Below are 24510 nucleotides of genomic sequence, written 5' to 3' on the forward strand. Positions count from 1 at the left end.
AATTCATGAAAGGGTGCGAATGGAGTGTCCGTGGCAGATGTGGGATTTGAATTTGTATCTTTGGAGAGGGTTACGTGCTTTCGCTACAGATGTCCTGCCATGCAAATTGTGCTTCTGGTGATTTCTAAAGGCCTCCCCAAACCAAAGTCTTATACCCAGTCTCCCTCCCCCTCATCTGTCTGGAAAGGCTGCGTTCTCGGTATCCCATAACCTTTGACCGCTGGGCACGGCCAGATTTGGAAAACCTTTTCCCTGGAGGTTCCTGACATTCATGCACCTGGCATGGTTTAGCCGAAAACAACTTTTTCCAAAATTAGTTATTTAACATCTGGTCTTTGCTTCACAGCTTTTGACTTTTCTCTGTGATTCATCAGTGGAACGCAGCCAGGACAGACTGTCGAATCAGTACCAAATAATACAATATTCAAACGCTGGGTAAAGGAAAAGGTCACTGTAAGGCAGAACAGAGGTTCCACTGATGCCCTTTGTGCAAATGTGAAAGAACTATGGAAAGGGAAGACCTCTAGAGCATAGGGGGCCAATTACATAGAAGCAGGAACTTTTGACTGGGAGTGGCTGACCACAGTGTGACACTGCTGTGACTGAGGTCTCTGACTGTGGCTGGGAGTGGCTGACCACAATGTAATACTGCTGTGGCTGAGGTCTCTGACTGTGGCTTGGAGCGGCTGACCACAGCAGCAACACAGTGTGACACTGCTGTGACTGAGGTCTCTGACTGTGGCTGGGAGTGGCTGACCACAGTGTGACCCTGCTGTGACTGAGGTCTCTGATTGTGGCTGGGAGTGGCTGACCACAGCAGTGACAAAGTGTGACACTGCTGTGACTGAGGTCTCTGACTGTGGCTGGGAGTGGCTGACCACAGTGTGACACTGGACTAAGGTCTCTGACTGTGGCTGGGAGTAGCTGACCACAGTGTGACACTGCTATGACCAAGGTGCTGACTGGGAGTGGCTGACCACGGTGTGACAATGCTGTGACTACTGTCATTGAATGTGGCTGGAAATAACTGACCGTGATGTGAGAAAACTGTGACTGTGCTTAATGACTGTGGCTGGGAGTGGCTGACTATGGTGTAAAAATTTTGCACCTGTGGCTAGCAGTGGCTGACCACGGAATGCCTGGGGTTGGCTTCTATTACACAAGTCATTCTCACATAACTCCAATCACTGCCCGATATATTTCCTATATTTGACAATGGTCTGTGGCAAGAAGAACCGAGGGACCACGTGGGTTATAATTCTATCCCCCTGCCACTCGTGACAGAAGATTGTCTTTCCTTTCTCAGATAAAGTAGGGCAGAAATCCAAGAAACCAGCCAGTCATATAGTGAGAGACTATCCCCCCCCCCCCCCCCCCCGGGAGCGTCCTGTGCTGAATGCTTTGAACAGACCCCAGCAGCTTCCATAACTGAGCACCCCAATGTTTGATGCCCTCTGGCTTTCTCCTAAAAACTGAGGAGCAGTTGTCCAAAATGTGATGGACATCTTGTCTTGGTCTAGAAAAAGAAGAGTCACATATGGAAATCAACACCGCCCCTCCCCCCCCCTCCGCAAGACATACGTTTGAAGACTACAGCAACATAGAGGGGAGCCTGTCATAGACAGAGACACAGAAACGGACACTGGCAGAGACAGAGGCAGGCAGAAAGAGAGCGGCAATGGAACAGCATTGTAGATGGGGGGCCCAAAAACCAACCTCTATTCCTTCCCCCCTCTCCCCCAAAGCTTCCTGATGCTGTGTGGGGTAAAAAGTCAGCTGGGTGTGGCCTCAGTGGCCAAATGCAGAGACATGCAGAGAGACAGACTGAGAAGACTGTAAGCTCATTGGAGCAGAGACTTCATTTCTAGTTAATGTGATGTCTCTTAAGTGTATCTCCGCTAGCACTCTACAGAAGACAAGCAGTAGACAGGCAGAGGCAGCTGTGCAGGAGAACTCTCTGCCAGCACTCACACCTCACCCTCCTCCTGGTGCTGGAAGAGATTTTGCCCCCCCCCCCCCCCCCAAGGAGGAATGTTGAGTTCTCGCTTCTCTTTCACATACTCCGAGCCCTGCTCCAGGGTGGCCTTTCTCTGCCCAAGAACAGTGCGCAATAGAAGTGAAATCTTGGGGGGGGGGGGGGGGTGCGTGCGTGTGTATGTGTGTGTGTGTGTCTCTCTCTCTCTCTCACAGGGGAGATCCCTTTCTCAGGTTTTTGCAACTACATTCAAAGCGGTTTACATATATTCAGGTACTTATTTTGTACCACGGACACTGGAGGGTTAAGTGACTTGCCCACAGTCACAAGGAGCTGCAGTGGGAATCGAACTCAGTTCCCCAGGATCAAAGTCCACTGCACTAACCACTAGTCTACTCCTCCACGCCAAACCCTTTCATTGTCATTACTAAAATCCTGACATATAGGGAGATCCCATCACTGTCAGTCAGGGGCGTAGCCAGACCTTATGGTGGGAGGGGGCCAGAGCCCGAGGTTGGGGGGCACATTTTGAGTGCCGCCCCCCGCCCGCCCCACCTCACAAACAAATACCTTTGCTGAGGGGGTCCCCAACCCCCACCAGCCGAAGCCTTCTTCAGCGCCGGTCTCCGGCGCAGCCGCGTTCGCTGCCCTGCTCTTCTTTCTTCTTGCTCCTCCTGTGCACGCTGACACTCCGAAGAAAGCAGGGCAGTGAACGCAGCTGCGCCGGAGACCGGCACTGAAGAAGGCTTCAGCCCCCGCCAGCCAAACCAGGGGCCCAGATGAAATTTGCGGGGACCGTGGTCCCCCTGTAGCTACGCCCCTGCTGTCAGTGCCTCAGACAGACTCTGTTTCTCTCATGGAGGAACACCCTTGTCACTATCACTTTGGAGACCCTTTCTCCGTCACGAGGGAAGCCCTGCTGTTGTCATCTTCTTGGAGGAGTCTCTGTTGCTGCCACTGTCACACAGAGACCCCACTGCTGGTACAGGGGAGATTGTCACAGTTAGGAAGGGGAGTACCATTACTTTCACAAAGTACATTCTGTCATTGTCATGGGGGACAGCCTGTGGGTGCTACAGGAAGAACGGCAATTGCACCTTGTGACCCTGGGCAAGTCACAAAGGGGTCCTTTTTCAAAGCGGCCGTAACCGTTCGCTAACAGGGAAGTACCGCCGGGCTCCAGCGCTACAAAAATATTTTTTATTTTCATAGCGCCGGTGTGTACCCAGTGGTAATTGGGCAGTGCCGCGTGCGCGGAGCCCTTATCGTCACCTCGATGGGTTGTGGTAAGTGCTCCCTCCCCCCGAAATGGCCAAGCGGCAAGTGTTTCACTTGCCACGTGGCCACCTCCTGAAAAATCAAAGATCTGCCTTTTACCCACCTCGGTAAAAGGGGGCCTCGGCGCACGTCAAAAACACATGCCGACACCAGCACAGGATCCCTTTTGCCGCAGCTTCGTAAAAGGGGCCGTTAACCCTCCATTACCCCAGGTACAAATTTGCCCTTTCCTTTCTAAGCACACTACCAGAACCCTCATCCACACTTTTATCACCTCTCACTTAGACTATTGCAACTTGCTTCTCAGAGGTCTCCCACTTAGCCATCTCGCTCCTCTTCAATCTGTTCAAAATTCTGCTGCACGACTAATATTCCGCCAGTGTCGTTATGCTCATATTAGCCCTCTCCTCAAGTCACTTCACTGGCTTCCTATCCATTTCCACATACAGTTCAAACTCCTCTTATTGACCTATAAGTGCATTCACTCTGCAGCTCCTCAGTACCTCTCCACTCTCATCTCTCCCTACATTCCTCCCCGGGAACTCTGTTCATTGGGTAAATCTCTCTTATCTGCACCCTTCTCCTCCACTGCTAACTCCAGACTCCGTTCCTTTTATCTTGCTGCACCCTATGCCTGGAATAGACTTCCTGAGCCAGTACGTCAAGCTCCATCTCTGGCCGCCTTCAAATCTATGCTCAAAGCCCACCTTTTTAATGCTGCTTTTAACTCCTAACCCTTATTCACGTGTTCAGAACCCTTATTTTATCATCCTCACTTTAATATTCCCTTATCTCTTGTTTGTCCTGTTTGTCTGTCCTAATTAGATTGTAAGCTCTGTCGAGCCGGGACTGTCTCTTCATGTTCAAGTGTACAGTGCTTCGTACGTCTAGTAGCGCTATAGAAATGATAAGTAGTAGTAGTAGTACAAATAATACTTAGATTGTGGGAACATTTAGGACTGAAAATACCTGTACAAGTATTTGTGTCTGTAAACCACAAAGTCACTTAAGGGATTATTTGTGGCATATTAAGTGCCAGAAATAAATTAGGTTTATTATACCATGCAGAGAAGTTTGATCACATTACTCTTTGCTTAAGAGGAATCATCGGCTTCCTGTAGAGCAAAAGATTATCTAGAAGGTTCTGGTTACCACGTTCAAGGCGTTTAAGATGGGTTCCCCAGGTTATTTGTCTGTTTTCACGATCCCGCATACATCATCTCGCTCGCTCTGTTCCATAAATGATTTTTCCTGGGTTCTTCCAGGTCCCAAACAATTGCGATTAGAAACTACAAGACACAGCACTTTTAATTTTTTCGGTCCTGCCACTTGGACAAATCTCCCCGTTACACGTCCGTAGCATCTCCTCAATAGCCATTAAAACCTGGCTTTTCTGTCAAGCCTAGGGTAACTGAGTGAAACCGAGAAAAACTACACTGGTTACCAATCAAAGAACGTATTGCTTTCAAAATCTGCACCCTGGTCCATAAAATTATCTACGGCGAAGCCCCGGGATACATGACAGACCTCATAGACCTACCAACAAGAAACACAATTAGATCAACAAGAACATACCTAAATCTCCACTACCCAAGCTGCAAAGAACTCAAATACAAATCAACTTATGCATCCAGCTTCTCTTACATAAGCACACAACTGTGGAACACACTACCGAAAGCCGCGAAAACAATGAACGACCACATAAACTTCCGGAAATCACTAAAAACCAAAAAGGCATACCCTATCGACCCAACCTAAGTGCCTAAACCCTAAGTTGATTTGTATTTGAGTCCTTTGCAGCTTGGGTAGTGGAGTTTTAGGTATGTTCGTGTTGATCTAATTGTGTTTCTTGTTGGTAGGTCTATGAGGTCTGTCATGTATCCCGGGGCTTCGCCGTAGATAATTTTATGGACCAGGGTGCAGATTTTGAAAGCAATACGTTCTTTGATTGGGAGCCAGTGCAGTTTTTCTCGGTTTCTCATACATCTGAACGTACTACCAAAGGCTATAAAAACAACGCAAGACCTAACCGTCTTCCGAAAACTACTGAAAACAGATCTTTTCAAGAAGGCATACCGTAAGCATTCATCATAAATATTAAAAAACAACACCATACACAATCTTTACAAAACCGAACGCTTATCACATGCCTGATCAAACTCTCTGATATTACAATCGAAGTCGTTACTCAGAAACCTTCAAGCAATACCATAATGTACTCTTCCTTACCATGTATGTATGCATAAGATGTATGATATGTTCCATTTATGTTATAGTATATGTCTGTTACCATGTTTGTATGCACCTTAACGCAATACGATTTGTAATGATGTTACCCGGAAACGGCAACCGTCATTACGGCAAATGTAAGCCACATTGAGCCTGCAAATAGGTGGGAAAATGTGGGATACAAATGTAAAAAAATAAATAAATAAAATAAATACATTGTTTTTCTCTCTCTCTCAGGAGTGTATCTTTGGTAAGATATCTAAGTTTTAATTTTGTTAGGATTGACTCTATCCCTTCGTGCGGACATACTTCTGTCTTTTCATATTTTTGTAGTTCCTCTCTGTATTCCACCGTTCAGCTCGTCAGTAAGGGTGATATTGAAAATGTTAAATAAACTATTGTGTTTCTATATGTGTACCTGTGATGTGTGTCCCCTATAATCCTGTACCCAGAACCAGCAGGAACTCAGGCTCAATATTCTGTCTCTGTAGGGATTTTTCTGCAACGCATAAGCCGTTTCCAACTCCAGCTAGCGAATCTTTACGCGAAGCAGATAGAAAGAGCAGGTGCAGTAGATGTGCAAAACATAATATACCCAGCATACTGTAAGCACAAACCACACGCACCAAAAAAACAACAACTCAAAATGGCTTAAATATTGTAATACAATCACTAATCTAAACTGGGGAATATAATATTTATAAAGTCTGTAATATATCATAACTCATAACAACTCAAAGAGACTGAAAGTTTTTGATGTGAAGCATAGCCGAAAATGGACACGCTGTCACCATTCAATCATTGCACCTTCAGTTCTAGCATCTAGGATCCACAATTAAAAGTGTATAAACATTAGAACTTATCTTGTCGTTCAGTCCTATATATATATCTCTCGGTGATCCCGTGCTTGTTCTGTTAAAATGAAGAATCTTGCTTCTATGCAAATCTATTGGCAAATGATGATCATGGCTTTGACACCTGCAGACCTAGGATCCGATCCCACTGCTGACACCAACTTTCACTGTATTACATCCTAGTGCTGAGAGTTTAGAGTCATGACACCTGTAGATATCCAGGTACCAAATAGCTATTACCTACTGTCTCTTTGTGACAGCCTAGTCCTGAGGGCAGAGGATCACAATACCTGCAGATCTAAGCATCAATCTCTCTCTGCCTCCAAGCCTCACCACGTAACAGCCTTGTGGCACATGCACAGAAATGAAAAACTTACAGATCCAGGTTTCGATCCCACCTCTGCCACCAGCTCACTCTGTATGCGACCTCCAACAAGGCTCTTAGGTTCTCTGCATTCAGGCACACAGACTGTAAGCCCTTCTGGGAAGGAACATTGATGACAGTATACAAATAATGTCCTTAAATAAATGAGGTTTGTGTGCTGCAAATAAGAACCCCATTGCACCCCTCCTGGTCTCCAGATTATAGTCCTCTGCAGAAAGGAAGCCCAACCCATGCTTAGGGTCACTCAGTTTCTCTTTGCCTGAAGTACACAGCAAAGATAGATTTTGCTAATACAAATTATATTTCAAAATCCAAAGCTGAAAAGATGTTTTTGCCAACATCAACTTAAACTAAGTTTCTTTATCTCATTAGGGAAAAAGCTCTCCCTTCTGCAGAGTTTCATGCATGCCAGCTTCAGGCAGTGATGAGAACATCCCCCCCCCCCCCCCCAAATATAGCAAACAGCACAAAAGAGGGTATTCATTTTATCACCCAGTCCCCCACCTTCACCTGTGGCAGAGCTGATATGAGAGAGTGGCCTTACCTGGGAGGAATCTCAGCCGGTCTGTCTCTTTCCCTCACTCTCCCTGGCTGTGCTGCTTCCTCCCTTTGCAAAGCCAGTCCAAGTTCTGATTGAGAAACCAGTTCTGAATATCTGGCTGTACGGAGCGTGAGCCACTTGCAGTGTGTGTGTGTTTCTCTCCCGTACACACACAAACAAAATCTCTCTCTGCTCCCTCCTTCTTCAGAGAAAATAATGAGGGACGGGTGGGAAGAGAGACACAGGATTCATTTATGATGTCACTTAGGAAATACAGATTGATATAGGACACACATGAACTCACAAGCCCACTTTCCAATTTCTTCCCTCCCCCCTTTTCCACTGATGTCCTAACCATGTTTTATCAGGAGACTCCTATGATCTAATCACAGACAGACCAGGACTCACAAAAGAATTGAAGCTGGGACTTCCAGGAATCCCCCCCCCCCCACCACCACCCAAACTGACCCCTTTCAGTACATCTGCCCTTTTCTCTCCCTTGGCCTTAAAATCCCTTTTATTTCTGACAAATGCCCCACCTCCAGAAGAACGCTTTTCCCTTCTTATTTTTTATAACCTTCTTGTCTACTCACTTGTCTGTCCCCAAACCTTAGCTGGGGGACTGGGATAAGGGGAAGGATAAGGATTACAGCCATAAAGAGGTCTGAATCCAGTAAATTCTACTGGGGTTAGGGGTGTGGTGGGATTCAAGGGGGTCTTTATCGAATTAACTAGGCATAAAATTCCAGAACAAGGCATTACGCCCTGTGCATGATACATTATCAGCAGAGATGCAAGTTACCCAATTCCAGGCTGCAGATTTTTGGCTAGTCCTGGTTTAGAACTTATATCCCAAAGCTGTGTGAGATTTGTAGTACCTGATCCCGTCCATTGAAATCAGTGCTGAAAGCCCCATAATGCACCATGATGAGGTGGTTAGAAATCCAGGACTGTCCCAAAACTTCCAGCATGAAACTGGGTAACTTGCCTTGTCTATCTGTTGCCCCCTGTCCTCACTCAAGCTGTCCCTTTGATAAGGTCTTCCAGAGCGTTATGGGGTACTGAATTAATCACAGACTGTACGACTGCTTAGGTTCATTGATCAAAAGAGTTTCTTTTCCTCTGCCTAACACCCAAGCACTGAACAGGAGATATTCCATCTGGAGCCCACCCATCCTCCCCCTGCAGCCATCAAACAAGTCAAGATCCCTGTTTATTTACTACCTAGGTCATTTCTCATTGACTAAACTACTAACTGAGGCTGTTATGAGAGTTAGAGGTAATGAGAGGCCTACAGCATCTCCTGCTAGTCCAGTAATAAAAGGTACATACACAGCTCTGGCCATGCAATTCACCTCTGCTGTGCATCATCCCGCTTTCCCAACACTGATGCCTTTAATCCTACCCAAAAGCACCTCCCCCTTCCCACTATTCTAATGCTGAAACCCCTTCATGCCTTTTCCGACCCTTCTCCAGTATCTGAAACCTCCAGACTTCTTATCTGTGTTCTCTAAACACCTTGCTGGGATCACAAATTCTTATCATGAGACAGTGTAACACTGAGAGCAAAAACTGTGACACCTGTGAGACCAGGCTCCAATCCCACTTCTACCACCAGCATGCTGTATGACACCTGAAGATTTAGACACTAATCCCACTTCTACCACCAATTCACTGTGTAAAACTTGCAGATTTAGATGCTAATCCTACTGCTGCCACCTACTCACTGTGTGACACCAGATTTAGATGCTAATTCCACTGCTGTCACCTACTCACTTGTGACACCTGAAGATTTAAGACACTAATCCCACTGCTGCCACCAATTCACTGTGTAAAACCTGCAGATTTAGATGCTAATCCCACTGCTACCACCTACTCAATGTGTGACACCAGATTTAGATGCTAATCCCACTGCTGCCACCTACTCACTTGTGACACCTTAAGACTTAAGACACTAATCCCACTGCTGTCACCTACTCACTATGTGACACCTGCAGATTTAGACTCTAATCCCACTCTGCCACCAACTTGCTGTGTGACACTTGCAGATTTAGACTCCAATCCCACTGCTGCCACCATCTCCAACAAGGAGTCTGTCATGTTATCTGCACTGAGGCACAAACAGATCATAAACCCTTGTGTAAAATCTCCAAAGTCACTCTTCTACCACCAACTCTCACTGATTAACAGTCTAAGTTTGATAGCGCAAAACAGTGACACCTGCAGACCCAGTCTCCAATCTCACTACTAAAACCAACTCATTATGGTTCGCTCCCTGCTATTTCAATATTGAAGAACACCTCCTCCTTCCTCCACTTCTATCAATGCACCTCATTCCTTTCCTGCCACATCCGCAGGACAGAAAGACAGAGAAAGAAAACAGGAGCCCCAGAGACTGCTCCAGTCATGTGTGTTCCCTACTGTGTGCTGGAATTTAAGTTATCTTTACCTTCCTAAGAAAGGCAAGTCTGCAATAAAAGAAACTACAAATACCAGAATGCTTAGGGATTAGAATGAAGCATAGTGATACAAAGAGACAGAGACTGAGGATCAGGGACAAAGGGACAGAAAAAGAAGCTGCAAGAGACTGAAGAAGAAAGAGAAGGAGGAGAGACAGAATGAGGAAGAGGGAGAAAGAGCAGCAGAGAGAGGAGAAACAGAGAAAGACCGGAAAGAGTGCAAGATAGAGAGAGGAAGAAAGAAAGAAAGAAAGAAAGAAACAAACAAACAAACATAAAATGACGAAAAGAGAGAATAGAGAGAATAGGGAAAAGCGAGAGAGTGGACATAAGAGACAGAAGAGAGTAACAAACATAAAATTATAAAAGAGCATGAGGAAGAAAAGTAGAAGAAGAAAGAGAGACCTAATAAGAGAGTACAAGGAAAAGGAAGAGAGAGAGAGAACAAACAGAAGGGAGAAACAAAGAGAAAAAGAGAGCACAAGACACAGGAAGAAAATGATGAAAAGAGACATAGAATGAGGAAGAGGGAGAAAGAGATGGAAACGGAGAGAGAACAGAAAGACTGCAAGAGACAGCATAAGAGAGAAAAAGAAACAGTGATGAAGAGAGACAGAATGAGGGGGGAGAGAGAGAAAGCACACACAAGAGACAGAAGAGAGTAATAGGAAGAAAGAGACAGAGAGAAAGTGAAAGTGAAAGAAACAAAAAAAACAGAGACACAAAGTGATGAAAAGAGACAGAATGAGGAAGAGGAATATAATGAGAGATTGAGAGAAAAAGGGAAAGAGAGAAAATGGACAGAAAGAGACAGAGAAAAAGAGAGAGCACAAGAGATAGGAAGAAACAAAGTGATGAAAAGAGATAGAGATTGAGGAAGAGGGAGAAAGAGATGGAAACAGAGAGGGAACTGAGAGAGAGAGAAAGAGAGAGAGAGAAACAAAGTGATGAAAAGAGACAGAGAATCAGAGAGAGAGCACACACGACAGAAAAAGAAAGAAAGAGATAGAGAGAGAGAAAGGGAAAGAAATAAAAAATAGAGAGACACTAAATGATGAAAAGAGAGAGAATGAGGAAGAGGGATATAATGAGAGACAGAGAAAAAGGAAAAAGATAAAATAGGTAGAAAGAGACAGAGAAAGAGAGAGAGAGAGAGCACAAGAGACAAGAAGAAACAGACAGAAGTGATGAAAAAAGAGAATGAAGAACACAAGAGACAGTTGAAGAGAGAGGTGGAGAGACATTCTCTTCCTGGTGTGTAGTGGGGGTAAACCAGGTCAGGCTCACATCCAAATGGAGGGGGGTGGGAGGAAGATCTCTGCCCTGTTAACTTTTCAGAGAACACAGTATGTCTTTTCTTGTTGCAGTCAGAGATTATTCCAGGGTGAAAACCGGAGCAAAAGAACCCTGTGTGCAGCTCTAGCTCTCCCGGAAACAGGAGTTGGGAAGAGACCAGAGAGCACCGGGAAAGTTTTAATGTCTCCCAAAAATAACAGGCCCTGAGTGTCTGATGGGTTCCCCTCCCTCCCTCCGGGGCTGGTCAGAGATAAAGGGGGTCTGTGCATGGTTGTGGTGGGGGTGATGAATTATTCAAAAAGCAAGAAGCTTGCCAAGGAAGCAAGATACTCTATGAGGACTCCCTGATGAGAGTCAGAAGGAGGAGTCACTTAATCTTGGAGAGAGCTGGATGGAGGGAGGAAAAAGTGAGATGAGAGACCGACCAGTTTGATGGCTCCCTGACGAGAGCTGGTGGGTAGCATTCAGGAAAGAGGCCTGCTTACAAACAGTTCTCTGATGTCTGCTGAACAGTGGAAGGCATGTGGAATGGGGGAGCCACGTGTGGGAAGGGGAAAGGTCATGCAATCTCAGTGGCACACTGTGTGGGCATTGGTGGTGATCTGACCCAGCGGATACATTCCAGAGTTGTGACATCAGAGAGCTGACAGCGAAACACAGACACATTATCACAGGGGTCCTTCACCTTAGAAGTAAGAGATGGGTGAGGGGCTACAGGGCTGAGAGATCTCCCTGGTCCATTCACAGAAGGGAGCGTTCACATAGGAACTGGGGAAACCTGAAATCACCAGGACCAGATGGGTTCTGTCCCAAGATATGAAGGGGAGCTAAGCTTAGAGACCTACCAGCTGTTCCACTGACAGCCTATGTGACCAGGAGCTGGAAGATGGGGCAGATGGGATCACTCTCAGCACAGAGGGAGCTCAGTAAAGGTCGGTGGAGCAGGTCAAACTCTGATAAGAAAGTTAACACACATGTGCTAAACATACCAGATCAAACGCGATAAGAAAGTTAACACACATATGCTAAACATACACGTAGAGAAACGCAAAATCGCAATCTGACTTCCATGCCAGCAGCCCTCAAATTAGCACATATACGGAATGCACATGAAAATGCACAGAAATGCTAATTTGCTTGCCAAACACACATACTAACACCCATGCAGATACACATTATACCTAAATCTCTTGGACTTATAAATGTGTGCCCTATCTGATTGGCATTGAAACCATAGCTGACAGCATCTTCCTGTCTTCTAAGCCTGAGGAATTCAAGGAACTAGATGCACAGAGCATCAGGGCAACCTCCGTGAGCTTGGGAGGTGGCTGCACAGCAGTTTCTGACATACGAAACGGCAAAGCTTTTGGCTCTCCGGAATGACATCACCGAAATATGTTATGTAGTGAACTGGATACATTTTAGTCCAGCAGCAAATAAATCCAATTGATAACTGTGTGCGTGGGAGAGGATGAGGGTGGAGAAGGCCTGGCATCAATACTGGAATTTCAGGGGGTGCTGCAGGGCGGGTTTGTGTAGGGCAGGAATGAGGTGCATTGCCAGAGCTGTGTGTTTGTACATCTCAGTACTGCAATAGCAGAGGGTGCTGCAGAGCAGGAGTGAGGTGCATTAGCACAGCTCTGTGGGGTGATCTCAGTACTAGAATAGCAGGGGGTGCTGTGGGTAGGAGTGAGGTTCATTGGCAGAACTGTGTGTGTGTATCTCAGTACTGGAATAACAGGGAGTGCTGCAGGGCAGGAATGAGGTACACTGTGTGTGTGTATATATCTCAGTACTGGAATAGCAGGGAGTGCTGCAGGGCACGAATGAGGTGCATTACCAAAGTTCTGTGTGTATATATCTCAGTACTGGAATAGCAGGGGCTGCTGTGGGTAGGAGTGAGGTGCATTAGCAGCACTGTGTGTGTGTATCTCAGTACTGGAATAACAGGGAGTGCTGCAGGGCAGGAATGAGGTGCATTAGCAGAGTTGTGTGAGTGTGTGTGTGTATATATATATATATATATATATATAGTACTGGAATAGCAGGGAGTGCTGGAGGGCAAGAATGAGGTGCATTGCCAAAGTTCTGTGTGTATATATCTCAGTACTGGAATAGCAGGGGCTGCTGTGGGTAGGAGTGAGGTGCACTGGCAGAGCTGTGTGTGTTTACTAACAAGTACTATGCATTTGGTGTGGGGGGGGGGGGAGAGGACATGAAAGAAGACAAAAGAAAAAAAAGGAAGTGGAGGCACGGGTGGGGGCAAGGGTGGGGAGGGAACTCTGTGTTTAGAAGCAGGAGCTGGCCTCACCATGGAGACCGAGCTGTTGTGTTAGCGATCCAGATGTGGAGTATCCAGATGCCATAGCAAGGCAATGACATCATGCCTTCTGCATTCCATGTTTTCAAGAGCCGGGGAAAATGCAACAAGGGAACATGAGAGAGACAGACAGAAGGGGAGGGAGAGGGGCTGAGAGAGGCTTGCGGGGATTCGCTGTGACCCCCTTCCTCTCCCAAAAACTTTCACCTACTTGTACTTACACAGAGTTGTGGAGTGCTCACACTTCAGATTCATTCCTGTTACTGTACGTCATAAAGAACTGTTTATTAAGTAAACTGCTCCCCTTGTAATCAGGACATGAACAGGCAAGTGAGTCACAGATATTGGGCTAGAAAAGTGTGCAGGGAGGTGTCAGAATAGGAGGAGAAGAGTATTCTGTATTTTAAGGATAGACAGATGATGGGATGTGGGATACCCTATGTATTAAGGACACAGCAGTTTCAAGATAGTGTCCCATATATTAAGGCTGGCCGGATTGTTTGGGGCTGACAAAGGGAGGGTAGCAGAGTGGTGTATGTGATATAAAGAATCAGAGAGGGTCAGGGTGAGGGGGGTAATATCTCAGAATATGCTGTGTATTATGGACCCACAGCTGGTATAAGTACAAGGGAAGTGTCACAGAGTTATCAGTAACATGATGACAGGAGAGAAAGACCCATATGTCCCATGAATCTGCCCAGGAAGATTGTTGGGGCTGTACCTGCCCCACAATGCAGGTCACTTTCCCTATGATTTCTTGTTAGTGCAAAAGTAATTTCACTGGTGTTTTGAGCTGAAGTGTTCTCGTCTTGGTTTATATCTTCTTGCTTTTTAAGGATCTACCATGTGTATTAGATTGTAAGCTCTGTCGAGCAGGGACCCTCTCTTCATGTTCAAGTGTACAGCGCTGCGTATGTCTAGTAGCACTATAGAAATGATAAGTAGTAGTAGTAGTAGTAGTGTATTAGAAGCCCCCCCCCCCCCCCGAGCTGGAGTGCACAGGTGGGCGAGGGTAACCCGGAGCCGTTGCCCCTCTCCCGAGGTCTGTGTCCCACCTTCTCTCCCCTCTGGGTTAGCGAGGATGAGGGTGGCAACCATCAGGGACTGGGCAATTGGCCGGTGAAGGTCAAGGGCTGACCTTGGTCACACTGGAGGTGGGAGAGCAGGTAACGGTTAAAAGGGGGCAAGCCAGGTGGCTCGCTCACCCTCTTTCTGTTTCCTGGGCTGGATCTGGGACAGAGGAAATGTTTGATAGCTGGCTCAAGAATGGTTTTGCTGTGTATATGTAATAAAGCTGCGACCTTGATTTGCAATTAGGCTGTCGGTGTATTTTTTGGGTGTGTTACAGACAAGGAATGGCTACCCAGGTTACTCACTCCTGCTTAGAAGGAATGGATCCACGGAATCTTAGCGGAGATTAGGTGGCAACGCTGGTAATTGGGAAGTGAAACCGGTACTGGGCAGACTTCTACGTTCTATGCCCTGATTGTGACTGAATAGATAGGGATGGGCTGGAGTGTAAATTTAAGGGGCCTCTACTCAGAACTTAGTACAAGTTCTGGGCAGACTTCTACGATCTATGCCCTGAAAATGGCAAGGACAAATCAAGATCAGGTATCACAACATACCTTATGAAATGAGTTTATCTTGTTGGGCAGACTGGATGGACTGAACAGGTCTTTATCTGCCGTCATTTACTATGTTACTCTTTGGGGTTCTACATGGAATGTTGCTACTAATTGGGATTCCGGAATCTTGTAACTCTTTAGGATTCCAGAATGTTCAGAACTTTTAATAAAAGAAAAGTGCTGGGCAGACTTCTACGGTCTGTGCCCTGAGAAAGGCAGGGACAAATCAAACTCGGGTATAAAGTATCACATACCATGTAAACTGAGTTTATCTTGTTGGGCAGACTGGATGGACCTTAAAGGTCTTTATCTGCCGTCATTTACTATGTTACTGTGTTGAATTCTAGCACCATTTTTCCTTCCACCATCTCTTTTGACAGGTCATTCCAGGCACCCACCACCCTTCCCATGAAAAAATATTCCCTGATATTGCTTTTGACTCTACCTCTCTGTAGCTTCATCTCATCTCCTCTAGATTTAGACTTTCTCCTCGTTTGGAAAAGGCTTGTTCATTCACGTATTCATTTCAAGTATTTAAAGACCTGCATCATATCTCCTTCTCTGTCCCTCCTCTCCCAGGGTAAACATATTCCAATGCCTCTGCGTTTCACTTTATATTGTGATATTTGTCAACATTTGCTTATTTCCGAACTGAAGAAGAAGAGTTACCTTCAGAAGCTAATCAAAAGATGTATTAAGTTAGTTCAATAACAAAGGTACCATCTTATTTTTTTTCTCTGTTTTGATTTATTTCTATTTATTACCTCTGTGCTGACTCAAATCTCTTTGTCCTTAACCAGATACAACCTACAAAAATGAACACAGAACCCCAAGTGTTGCCTCACCAACGCCCTATATAGGGGTTTTATGACCCCCTCCTTTCTCCTGCTGGTTATGCCCCTCTGTAAGCAGCCTGGCATCCTTCTGGCTACAGCTACCGCTTGTCACATTGTTTCACCACCCTAAGATCTCAGGATATTATTATCCTAAGGTCTCTCTCCTGTTCCCTGCATATCATCCTCTCCTCTCCTACAGCTCCCTTGGGTTTCTACACCCCAGATGCACAATGTACAATTCTTCACATTAAAGCATTTGATTAGTTCTCTCATTTATATAGATCACGTCTCAATTTGCCTACTTCCTCCACTCTGTTGCACTGAATCGTTTGTTTACTCTTTCCAAAAATACTAGGATTAGGGTCATGCAATGAAGCTGCAAAGTAGTAAATTTAAAATGAATCGGAGAAAACTTGACTCAACGTGTAATTAAACTCTGGAATTCATTGCCAGAGAATGTGGTAAAGGCGGTTAGCTTAGCGAAGCTTAAAAAAAGGTTTGGACAGCTTCCTATAAAGGAAAAGTCCATACACCATTATTAAAATGGACTCGGGGAAAATCCACTACTTATTTCTGGGATAAGCAGCATAAAATATATTGAGCTTTTTTGGGATCTTGCCAGGTATTTGTGACCTGGATTGGCCACTGTTGGAAACAGGATGCTGGGCTTGATGGACCTTTGGTCTGTCCCAGTGTGCAATACTTATGTACTTATATCTCAAAAAAAAGACAAAATTTCTCTTCTAACCTTACAGAAAGACAATGTCAGAAAGAAAAGGAGTTCCAAGGTATAGTGTGTATTATGAAGGGTAGAGTGTTTATGCATTTGGGGGGCTTGCCAGCCCTTGGCCTGGATTGGCCGCCTTCGTGGACAGGATGCTGGGCTCGATGGACCCTTGGTCTTTTCCCAGTATGGCATTACTTATGTACTTATGTACTTATGGGTAGTACTGCATCCTGCAGGAGGGGACAAGCAAGGGGGGGGGAGGATGTAAAACCAGGCAGAGACTGAAATTGGGAGAGGGTATCAGAGAGACCCTGTGAGATTTTTCTAGCTGGTGAAAATTTATCAGTGACCTACGAGAATCTGGCACTTTCCAACTGTCTCTTCTCTAGGTTTTCCATGGCTTCAGTCCACTTAAGACTGGTGTAGCCGCTATACCACCCGCCATGAGACATGGCAGAGCATGTGACTTGCATCCTTAAGGCATGCCCAAAGCTTTTACCATGGTCAGTGCAGGTTGTCACAGCATGGGATTGCAGGGGTGCAGATGTCCACCTCAGCTGTTGGAAACCCGAGACCTAGACCATAAAGAGGGTCTCCCTTCTCCATCCTTCACCACAACAAATTTCAGGGACTACCCAACCTCTTAATGCTCTCCCTCCCCCCTATGCCCCAACTTTACAATATAAAGGGGTCAATATTCAGCTGCCAATGTTATGCCCAGAAATTAATTTGCAATAAGAGCATAAGAACTAGCCATACTGGGTCAGACCAATGTTCTGTCTAGCCCAGTATCCTGTTTTCCAAACAGTGGGCCAAGCCAGGTCACAAGTACCTGGCAAAAACCCAAATCGTGGCAACATTCCAGAACCCCAAAGAGCAACAAGATTCCGGAATCATGATGAATAGCAAGATTCCATGAAGAATCTCAAAGAGTACCAAGATTCTGGAACCCTAAAGAGTAGCAACATTCCACACTACCAATCCCAGGGCAAACAGTTGCTTCCCATGTCTGTCTCACTAGCAGACTATGGACTTTTCCTCCAGGAATTTGTCCAAACCTTTTTTAAACCCAGATATACTAACCGCTGTTACCACATCCTCCGGCAAAGAGATCCAGAGCTTACCTATTGTTAAGTGAAAAAATATTTCCTCTTATTTGTTTTAAAAGTATTTCCACATAATTTCCTTCAGTGTCCCCTAGTCTTTGTACTTTTGGAACTAGTAAAAAATTGATTTACTTCTATTCGTTCTACACCACTCAAGATTTTGTAGCCCCCAATCATATCTCCCCTCACCTATCTCTTTACCAAGCTGAAGAGCCCTAACCTCTTTAGCCTTTCCTTATACAAGAGGAGTTCCAGCCCCTTTATCATTTTGGTAGCTCTTCTTTGAACCTTTTCTAATTCCGCTATATCTTTTTTGAGATACGACGACTAGAACTGAACGCAATACTCAAGGTGTGGATGCACCATGGAGCGATACAAGAGCATTATAGTATTTTCGGTCTTATTCACCATCCCTTTCCTAATAATTCCTAGCATCCTGTTTGCTTTTTTGCACTTAACTAGTTACGGAGCACCACATAAAGATAAGACTGACTTATGTGCTTCTATTTATGTGGTTATCTTTGCCGGTTAAATGCCGACTCTGCCCCCAGACTAGCCAGTTTTGAGATAGGCACTAAGGGCCAGATTCTATACATGGCTCCCAAGCAAAGAACGCATTGCCTTCAAAATCTGTACTATGGCTCACAAAATCATCTATGGCAAAGCACCGGGATACATGATGGACTTGATCGACCTACCAACCAGAAACATATCCGCATCAACACAAAAATACTTTAATCTTCACTACCCAAGCTGCAAAGGACTCAAATACAAATCAACTTATGCAGCCAGTTTTTCATCCATCAGTACACAACTGTGGAACGCACTACTAAAAGCCTTGAAAACCACGTAAGATCACCTACGTTTCAGGAAAAAAATAAAAACTCACCTGTTTCAAAAGGCTTACCCTCCCAACCCAACATAAATGCCTGAAGTCCGCCACACTACAACACTACAGTTCGTAATGATCACCAATCAATCTCATCCGTTCTTGTTTTCCTCTATGTAGTCCCACTACATGAACCTTTATGTGGTTCCTACCACATGAACTTTTTCCTATCACAACTTAACCATTATTTGTATTTGTTTACCCCGGAGTCTACCAACAACCTGTCCGGCACCATGTAAGCCACATTGAGCCTGCAAATAGGTGGGGAAATGTGGGGTACAAATGTAACAAATAAATATCCAAACATATATAAATGGACAGATCTGTATTGCCCACTGGCCTCTCCCCCCTCACTTCTCCACGGGGGGAGATGATGGGCTGGGAGCGATCTTTGTGTCCCTCAAAATATGTGCAGCCTTGGTACGTCACTGTAAATGGATGGACATCCCCAGCTCTGTATAAGCTGAAGATTTTATAGTGAATAAATGATAACGTTCTTTCATACAGTTCATAGATCTACTTCCATGGATCGCCTTCCTGTCCTCTGCCGTGATATGCCGTTGGGGTAAAGGCGGTGGGGGGGGGGGGGTACGGATTTCAAGCGTTCAGAGGGTGGGAGAGCAGGGATCTGAGGAGGAAGTCAGTGAGAGGGGGACTGCAAAAGGAGGGAAGGGATGATGAGGTCACCTTCAGCCTGCCAAAATGCTTTTCAGAGGTTGCTAAGGCTGGGGCTTGTCTGTTTCAGTAAACAAGACGCCTGGAAGCACATGGAAAGAGCAGAGAGGGAATAGGCATGTGTACCCGAGATCAATCCACATGACTATGTGCTGAGACGTGCCAGAGGGTTCTGTATCCTGCGCACACATGTGCGGGCAAGCATCACGCTTTCCTTGGTTCGAGGCCCCGGCCACCTTGTCTCCCGCGGTGCCTGTGACAAGAGCAAGGACTGACAAGCACGCTGAGCTCAAGAGCTTGGCTGAGAGTGCTGGCCCGAAGTCGCAAGTGTATGAGACAGCCAGGGGCAGGAAAACGCCTGAACACCAGCTGGACCACGCAAAACAAGACGTGAGATCAACAGGAATTCATTTAGGATTCATAAGTCATTCCTAGAGCAAATCCTGATTATACTACAGCCAGGAGACAGTGATCAGAAATCCAAGACCTCAAGCAGGAGACAGCCCAATCCAAACCATAAGATTTTTCAGCCATGAGGCTTAATCATGAGACACCCCAGTCCCTACCATGAGATGCTTCACCCCAGCCTCAACTTGGAGACCCCCTCAATCCCAAGTAAGAGACTTTTCAGCCACAAATCTAACTCTCTCAATCATTTATTTATTTGTAGCATTTGTATCCCACATTTTCCCAACAATCATGAGACACCCCAGTCCCTACATGTGATGTTTCAACCCTGAGACATCCCCAGCCTCAACTAGGAGACCCCCCCAAAACCCAAGTAAGAGACTTTTTAACCACAAATCCTTAACTCTCTTAATCATGAGACACCCCAGTCCTTACCATGAGACATCCCCAGCCTCAACTAGGAGACCCACCCAAATCCCAAGAGACTTTTCAACCATGGATCATTCCCAATCTGAATCATGAAACACCCAGTCCAACCATAAGACATTTCACCCATGATTCTCCCAGGGTTTCACCTCTAAGACACTTCAGCCCCAAATATCAGATTTGTCAGCTACCAGACATCCCCAACCTCAACCAAGAGATACCTTAGTGCAAAGTATGAGGCTTTTCAATCTCAAACCATCCCCATGTTCACCTTAAGTTACTCCAACTCCAAATATGAGTGAACACAATGTTGGCAGAAACCATGAGACATCCAGAACTCTGTCATGAGACAGCCCAATCTCAAGCCCAGGAAAACTTAACCATGTCTTAAATTAAATGAAACTGCAAAACCACTCAATCAACTACAGGACAGTCAAAACACCCATGAAAAATCCAAATTTAATCTCTTTCATAAGACACGCCAAATATGAGACATTTCAACCAGAAAACTATGCAAGTCTCTAATCATGAGATACCCCAAACTCCAATTATGCGATACTCTAAACCCAATTATAAAACATTTCATTCATGAAACATCCCAAACCCAAACTATGGAATAATTCAAGTAGGAAATTATTCAGACTCCACACATGAGACACCCCAAACTTCACAATCAAGCCAGCATACATCATTGGTAGGAAACGGAGGAAGGACAGTAACCCCGCATTTGGTGATTCAGAGTGTGGGAGAGGCAGCCAGCCTGTCGCCACACCATGGACTGGGAATCTGCAATCGGAAATGGAATTGATCATGAGATCAACAGCAGGTGAGAGTCTGATGCAGCCTCTAGAAACTCCCCGAAGACCCCAAATATCCCAAACATCATAAATCATTGTTAAATGATATCAGCTGGAATAAACAAAAGAGAGACCAAGAGAAAACAGAAAAATAAAACAACTCCCTCCACCCCTCTCTCTCTGTCCTCTCCATTTCTCTCTCTCTGTTTCCATGTCTTTCTTTGTTCTTCTTCATCTCTCTCACACTTTCATCTCTCTCTCTGTCTTTATCTTTTTTCTTCCTGTCTCTCTCATCCTCTTCATCTCTCTCTCTCTCTCTCTCTCTTTCTGTCACTCTTTATCTCTCTTTAACTCTTTCCAAGTCTTTCTTTGTTCCTCTTCATCTCTATCTTTTTCTCTTCCTGTCTCTCTCATCTTCTTCATCTCTCTCTCTCTCTGTCCATCTCTGTTTTTGTCTTCCTTGCTCTCTTTCTCTCTCCCTTTCCAACCCCTTCTCTCTGCATCTCTTTCTCTCTGTGTCCCTCTCCATTTCTCTCTCTCTCTCTTTCCATGTATTTCTTTGTTCCTCTTCATCTGTCTCTCTCTCTCTCTTTGTCACTCTCCATCTACTACTTACTACTACTTAACATTTCTAGAGCGCTACTAGGGTTACGCAGCGCTGTACAAATTAATAACTAAGGACGGTCCCTGCTCAGAAGAGCTTACAATCTAAAGGATGAAATGTCAAGTTGGGGTAGTCTAGTTTTTTTCTCTCCCTCTTCCTCTCTTTCTGTGTCCCTCTCCATCCCTCTCTCTGACAATCTTTTTCTCCATATCTCTCTCTATGCCTCACCCCATCCCTGTCTTTCTCTAGAGATAAAACAAAAGGCCTGAGACACAGAGAAAAGAGCAACAGAAACCAGAAAGCAAAGCCTGCAGAGGCAGAAATGGTTCCATCCTCTTCCCTTAATAGCTCAAAACAGAGGACAGAAATACCTCCCGAATGCCCTGCTCCAGTGTCACTATGCAATAACAGATCATTTATAGGTAGAGGCATCAGCTACAGAAAAAAAAGAACATCTCGAGCTTTGTGTTACAGATAATAACAAAATCTGCAATAGGGTATACACCCCTCCTCACAGTGTGGATAACATAAGGAAGGACTTAGCAAAACTAGAGGAATGGTCTGGAATTTGGCAGCTTAGATTTAATGCTAAACAAATGCAGGATTATGCATTTGGGCTGCAAAAACCCAAGGGAACGGTACAGTTTAGGGGGGTGAAGAACTCTTGTGCATGAAAGAGGAGCAGGTGTGATTGTATGTGATGATCTTAAGGTGGCCAAACAGGTAGAAAAGGCGACAGCGAAAGCTAGAAGGATGCTTGGGTGCACAGGGAGAGGAATGGCCAGTAGGAAAAAGGAGGTGAAGATGCCCCTGTATAAGACTCTGGTGAGACCTTGTTTAGAATATTGTGTACAATTCTGGAGACCCACCTTCAAAAAGATATAAACAGGATGGAGTTGGCCCAGAGGCCAGTACTAAAATGGTCAGTGGTCTAAGTTCGTCATAAAAAGTATGGGAACAGATTTAATATCTCAGTGTGAATACTTTGGAAGAAGGGTGGGAGAGGGGAGATATGATAGATACATTTAAATACTTCTGTGGCATAAGTGCACAGGAAGCGAGTCTCTTTCAATTGAAAGGAAGCTCTGGACCGAGGGAGCACAGGATGAAGGTGAAATGGGTTAGATTCAAAAGTAACCTGAGGAAATACTTCTTCACAGAAAGGGTGATGGATTTGTGAAAAGACCTCCCGGTAGAAGTGATGGAGATGAAAAGAGTATTTGAATTTAAGAGAGCTTGGGACAAATGCACTGGATCTGCAGCCCCTCCTTACCTCTCTACCCTCATCTCCCCTTACATTCCTACCCCACTCTCAAGACAAATCCCTCCTTTCAGTACCCTTCTCCACCACCGCCAACTCCAGGCTCCGCCCATTCTGCCTTGCCTCACCCCATGCCTGGAATAAACTCCCTGAGCCTATACGCCAGGCCCCCTCCTTGCCCATCTTCAAATCCTTGCTCAAAGCCTACCTCTTCAATGTCGCCTTCGGCACCTAACCACTATACCTCTATTCATGAAATCTAGACTGCCCAACTTGACATTTCGTCCTTTAGATTGTAAGCTCCTTTGAGCAGGGACTGTCCCTCTTTGTTAAACCGTACAGCGCTGCATAACCCTAGTAGCGCTCTAGAAATGTTAAGTAGTAGTAGTAGTCCATAGGATCTCTAAGGGAGTAATAGGGAGAGTAGATGGCATGGATGGGCAGACTGGATAAGCAATATGGTCTTTATCTGCCTACATTTTTCTCTTTCTGTTATAAGCTGCATCATGATGTGAGCAGGGAGACCAAAAGGCACACACATAGACAGCACCCAAAGGCTTAATTTCTTACACAGGAACAACAGCTACAGGGAAGAACACATCCTGAGCTTTGTGTTCCAGTGCCACTCTGCAGTAACTGAGTGTCAACTGCAGCTGGATCTGAGCTGAGAATCCCGCACACACACCGGCAGCACCCAAAGGGATTGTATATACACAGGGAAGGTGTGACAAGTTAATCCAGGCCTGTGAAACAATACTATAAAACATAAATATTACAGTGCAAATTAAAGAGCAGGACGTACGGAGCTGATATGATTTGCAGACTGTGTTGGTGGTATGAATTATAGGCCCAGGATAATTTCCCCTTCGGGAGATGTGGTGTACCAAACAGCTTATTAAGTTTTTACACAGAACCCAGCCGCAAAAGACATCATTTTGTGAAAGATTTCATTACCCTCAGAGGTCTGTGCAGTTTTAATGTGGATTTTTTTCCATCGGCCACAGCCTTCCAGAGGTCATACCATAATCCAGACATCTAATGTGAAAAAAAGCCCTAAAACTTAATAAAATTTTCCTTATACACACTAATTACAAAAAAAATAATAATCCAGATAGAAATTCAATAGCTGTTCTAGCAAAGTCACTCCTAACTCCCCCCCACTCCCGAATCCTACACAAGTTGTCCTCCGTAGAAGCTGTATAGTTTCAGGTTCTGATTAAGACACAACCCTTAGAGACAACTTTACAAAGGCGGTTCTTTTTTTTTTTTTAAATTTTATGTTCATAATAAGAAAAACATTGGAGAAGGTTCCAGAAAATGACATTTCCACCTGTTTCTTTCTGAGTTAGAAGGAAAACTGCAAAAATAACCATCCTGTTTGTGAGGGAGAGGGAAAATATTTTTTTAAATTCAGGGGGTCCTTTAACCAAAATGTGCTAAAATTTGCAGTTGCTACGGCTTAATGCAGGATTTTACTGCACAGTAGCTGCTAATTTTATGGAGGCGTTTCCGCTATTTTTACTGCAGGTTGTGCGTTAATGTTCCCATTAGTGCGCGATGCCTGCTGAGAGGTAACGCGGGACCACTTACCGCTGCCTATTAAAGTGTTAAATCTGCTTTATCCAGTTAGGAACAAATTCTATAAATAGTGCCTAAAAAAAAAATCGGAGGAAAGGAGAAACAGGGGTGACATGATACAGACGTTCAAATATTTGAAAGGTATTAATCCGCAAACGAACCTTTTCTGGAGACGGGAAGACGGTAGAACTAGAGGACATGAAATGAGGTTGAAGGGGGGCAGACTCAAGAAAAATGC

The 24510-nt window shown here is 45.1% G+C and overlaps 1 protein-coding gene across 1 annotated transcript in view; it reads right to left on the reverse strand.

The window, feature by feature from the left end:
- Window positions 1-7389, reverse strand: part of TNXB (tenascin XB) — a 112527-nt gene extending 105138 nt beyond the window's left edge. Inside the window, 1 exon segment of the mRNA XM_030197294.1 lies at window positions 7266-7389. The gene's annotated coding sequence lies outside the window, so the exon portion shown is untranslated.
- Window positions 7390-24510: the final 17121 nt, after the last annotated feature.

This window comes from Microcaecilia unicolor, chromosome 3, assembly GCF_901765095.1.
Source record: "Microcaecilia unicolor chromosome 3, aMicUni1.1, whole genome shotgun sequence".
Taxonomy (NCBI): domain Eukaryota; kingdom Metazoa; phylum Chordata; class Amphibia; order Gymnophiona; family Siphonopidae; genus Microcaecilia; species Microcaecilia unicolor.